Below are 5000 nucleotides of genomic sequence, written 5' to 3'. Positions count from 1 at the left end.
CGCGTCCCGGTCTCACGGGATGCGCGTCCCGGTCGCACGGGTCGCGCATCCCGGGAGGGCCGACGGAGGAAGCCGGCGCACGGCCGCCGCGCGGACGGCCGGCGGCGGCGCCCATGCGCCGGGGCCTCGGCGGGCGCGTGCCGGCTCCCTCGGGGACGAACGGTGCCGGGCGCGCCCGCCGCGAGGCGACGGACTTGTGCGGAGTGGAGCGGAAGTCCCGCCGCGGCAGCAGCCGCCCCCCCTCCCTACCACCCCGGCGGGGCATCCGCCCAAAGCCCACCCCAAGCGTTCCAAAGTACCGAGGAGCGTTGCAAACGGGAACGGCCCGGACACGCGTCCCGGTCGCACGGGATGCGCGTCCCGGTCGCACGGGTCGCGCGTCCCGGGAGGACAGACCGAGCAAGCCGAGGTGCCGCTCACGGCCGCCGCGAGGGACGTACGGCGCCGGCGCCCGCGCCCCGTGGCACGGCCTAGAGCGTGCCCCCCTGCCACCCCATCGGGGCATCGGCGCAAAGCCCACCGCGGGGTAGATAACCGAAGGCAACGAGGGACGGTGGATGCACATATCCGAGCAGTGGCGATAGGGCCGGAGGGAGCACCGACAGGGCCGTGAGATTTTAAAGTACCGAGGGAATTTGCAAACCGGGCCCGCCCCTCCCCCCGTCCATCGCACGCCGATCGGGGGTCCGGCGCCCCGCGGGGGGCTGCCGGCATGCGCTCCCGGTGCAGGCATCGACGAGCCGCCCGCGACCTCCACTCGGGTCCGAGCCCCCAAGCGCGGATGCCGAAACGCGCCGGCCGCGGCAGCCCCACCCCTGCCACCCCATCGGGGCATCGGCGCAAGGCCCACCCTGGGGTAGATAACCGAAGGCAACGAGGGACGGTGGATGCACATATCCGAGCAATAGCGATAGGGCCGGAGCGAAGACCGAGGGGGTCGGGGGGTTTTAATGTTCCGAGGGAAGTTGGAAACGGGGCCCGCCCGGACGCCCGTCCCTCGCACGCCGATCGGGGGTCCCGCACCCCGCGGGGGGCTGCCGGCATGCGCCCCTAGTACAAGCATCGACGAGTCGCCCGCGACCTCCACTCGGATCCGGCGGCGCACGCGCGGATGGCGAAACGCGGCGGCCGCGGCTGCAGCCCCCCTACCACCCCGTTGGCGCGTCGGCGCAAAGCCCACCCCGGGGAGGATAACCGAAGGCGACGAGGGACGATGCATGCACATATCCGAGCAAATACCGAGAGGGTCGGGGGGAAGACCGAGAGGCAAGGGGTGTTTAGAGTACCGAGGGAAGTTGCGAAAGGGGCCCGCCCGGACGCTCGCCGCTCGCAGGCGATCCGGCGGGGCGCACGGAGGGCGCCGCCCATCGCCGGAGCTTGCTCGGTCATCTCTGCCGCACGGACACGTAAGCGCCGCCGCGCAAGGTTCGGCCGGCGGGGCGGACGGTTCGCCGCCGCAGGCCTTTCCCGCAGCCGGAACGTGGGCCCGGCGTTGCGCGCCGGCGGGCCGCGCAATCCGCCGGGGCGCACGGCGGGCGCCGCCCGTCGCCGGGGCTTCGCTTGGTCATCTCGGCCGCACGGACACGTGCGCGCAGCCGCGGAAGGTTCGGCCGGCGGGGCGGACGGTTCGCCGACGCAGGCCTCTCCCGCGGCCGGAACGCGGGACCGGCGTTGCGCGCCGGCGGAAGGCGCGATCCGGCAGGGCGCACGGCGGGCGCCGCCCGGGCTTCGCTCGGTCATCTCGGCCGCACGGACACGTGCGCGCCGCCCATCGCCGGGGCTTCGCTCGGTCATCTCGGCCGCGCCGCCACGTGCGCGCCGCCGCGGAAGGCTTGGCCGGCCGGGCGGACGGTTCGCCGCCGCAGGCCTTTCCCGCAGCATGCGCCCCTTCGCCCGAACGACCGCGGGACTCCGGTACGGCCTAGCCGTCGGCCGCCCGGCTGCAAGCCGTCGGGGCCGCTCGATCCCCGTCGCGTGCCGGCCGCCGCTCGGGCCAGCCGGCCGGCTGCCGCACGTAACCTCTGACCTCATCAGCGGTCGATCCGCACCGCGCTGGTCTTCGGTGCGGACCCGTCGGGGCCGTTCCGCGCCGGCCGTCGCATCCGGTTCCGCAGGCGCCGCCCGGTTGCCTCCCGCCCTCGTGCGCTCGCGCCGGCCGGGCGACGCGGTGCCCGCGGGACTCGGGCATGGTTGAGCCGTCGGCCGCCCGGCGGCATGCCGCCGCCGCTCCGCGCCGCGTGCCGGCTGCGCTCCTCCCCGCGCCCGTCCGCGGGCGGGCCCGCCGCCGCTCGCGCCGGCCGGGCGACGCGGTGCCCGCGGGACTCGGGCATGGTTGAGCCGTCGGCCGCCCGGCGGCATGCCGCCGCCGCTCCGCGCCGCGTGCCGGCTGCGCTCCTCCCCGCGCCCGTCCGCGGGCGGGCCCGCCGCCGCTCGCGCCGGCCGGGCGACGCGGTGCCCGCGGGACTCGGGCACGGTTGAGCCGACGGCCGCCCGGCGGCATGCCGCCGCCGCTCCGCGCCGCGTGCCGGCTGCGCTCCTCCCCGCGCCCGTCCGTGGGCGGGCCCGCCGCCGCTCGGCCTAGCCCCCCGGCTGCCGCACGTAACCTGCGACCTCGTCGGCGCTGGATGCGCGTCGTGACAGTTTTCGGTGGGGCGCCGCGGAGGCGCCGGGGGCCCATGCGACGGGCCAGGGGGCGAACGGAGGGCTCGGTCAGCCCTAACAGGGGACCGGCGACAAAGGAGCGGTCGCGCAAAGCTTCGTAAGGGACCCAGACGACGGGCCTACCGATCCGAAGCACCGCGCACGGACGCGCAGCGGGCCCACGACGGGCCGACACGGAAGGCCCGCCGCCAAGGCCGCAAAACCGACAAAGGAACCCACGGGGACGCACCAGAGCGGGCAAAGCTTTCACCGAACGGGACGGGACCGAGCCCCCGCAACAGGCGAGGGCGACGGATCCGACCAAGTAAGGCCGATCCCGCTCCACGCACGCGCGGCCGCAGGAACTTCGTGAGGGACGGGACGACCGGCCGACCGAACCGAAGCGCCGCGCACGGCCGCCGCGAGGGCCGGCCGGAGGCATAGACCGAGCGCCGCGCCAGCGGAAGGAGCGTGCCGGCTCCGTCGGGGACCACCTGCGCACGGTCCGTCCGAGCGAGCCGACGGACCGGCGCGGAAGGCCCGGCGCCGAGCCCGCAAAACCGACAAAGGAACCCACAGGGACGCACCAAAGCGGCCCAAGATTTCACCGAGACGGGACCGAGCCCACGCAACATGCGATGGCGACGGATCGGACCAAGTAAGGCCGATCCAACTCCGCGCGCGCGCGGCCGCGAGCACTTCGTGAGGGACAGGAAGACCGGCCGACCGAACCGAAGCGCCGCGCACGGCCGCCACAAGGGCCGGCTGGAGGCGTAGACCGAGAGCCGCACCAGCGGAAGGAGCGTGCCGGCTCCGTCGTGGGCCAACTCCGCGGGGCCCATCCGAGCGAGCCGACGGGCCGGCGCGGAAGGCCCGGCCGAACCCGCAAAACCGACAAAGGAACCCACAGGGACGCACCAGAGCGGACAAAGATTCGGGGCCGCCCTCCCTCACCGAACAGGACGGGACCGAGCCCACGGAACATGCGAGGGCGAAGGATCGGACCAAGTAAGGCCGATCCAACTCCGCGCGCGCGCGGCCGCGAACACTTCATGAGGGACGGGAAGACCGGCCGACCGATCCGAAGCACCGCGCACGGCCGCCGCAAGGGCCGACCGAAGGAATAGACCGAGCGCCGCACCAGCGGAAGGAGCGTGCCGGCTCCGTCGTGGGCCAACTCCGCGGGGCCCATCCGAGCGAGCCGACGGGCCGGCACGGAAGGCCCGGCCGAACCCGCAAAACCGACAAAGGAACCCACAGGGACGCACCAGAGCGGACAAAGATTTCACCGAACGGGACGGGACCGAGCCCACGCAACATGCGAGGGCGAAGGATCGGACCAAGTAAGGCCGATCCAACTCCGCGCGCGCGCGGCCGCGAAAACTTCGTCAGGGACGGGACGACGGGCCGACCGATCCGAAGCGCCGTGCACGGCCGCCGCAACGGCCGGCCGGAGGCGTAGACCGAGCGCCGCGCCAGCAGAAGGAGCGTGCCGGCTCCGTCGTGGGCCCGCTGCGCGTGGCCCATCCGAGCGAGCCGACGGGCCGAATCCCTCGAGGACGAACGGTGCCGGGCACGCCCGCAGCGAGTGCCCACGGCGGGCTTGTGCGGAGTGGAGCGGAAGGCCCGCCGCGGCGGCAGCAGCCCCCCCTCCCTACCACCCCAGCGGGGCATCCGCCCAAAGCCCACCCCAAGCGTTCCAAAGTACCGAGGAGCGTTGCAAACGGGAACCGCCCGGACATGCGTCCCGGTCGCACGGGATGCGCGTCCCGGTCGCACGGGTCGCGCGTCCCGGGAGGGCCGACGGAGGAAGCCGAAGTGCCGTGCGCGGCCGCCGCGACGGCCGGACGGCGGCGGCGCCCGTGCGCCGCGGCAAAGGCGGGAGCGGCCCGGCTCCGTCCGGGGCGCCGCGAGCTTCGGTCGAACCTTTGCCGTGACTCTTCGCAATAGGCCAAGCCCATTCACACTTGGCCAAGCCTAGGCCAAGCCAAGGCCTCCAATGCTTGGCCAAGTGCCTCCAAGGTCGGCCAAGACGGTGCCCAGCGTGCCAAAGCCATGGCATGCCCATGCGCGGCCCAAGCCGCGCCCATGAGCCCCAGCCGCACGCGGCCGCGCGCGCCCGCGCCCAGGCCACGGCCGCGCTGCGCGCCTGGCGCGCGCGCCCGCGCCCAGGCCACGGCCGCGCCCAGGCCCCGGCCGCGCCGCGCCCGCCCAGGCCCCGGCCGCGCCGCGCCCAGGCCACGGCCGCGCGCGCCCGCGCCGACGCCCCGGCCGCGCTGCGCGCCTGCTGCGCGCGCCCGCGCCCAGGCCCCGGCCGCGCGCGCCCGCGCCCAGGCCACGCCCGCGCGTGCCCGACCGCC

The sequence above is a fragment of the Phoenix dactylifera genome, chromosome 10, assembly GCF_051530095.1.
Source record: "Phoenix dactylifera cultivar Ajwa chromosome 10, Ajwa_hap1_PhDact_Kaust_v1.1, whole genome shotgun sequence".
NCBI lineage: Eukaryota > Viridiplantae > Streptophyta > Magnoliopsida > Arecales > Arecaceae > Phoenix > Phoenix dactylifera.
Note: the sequence above shows the minus strand (reverse complement) of the source record.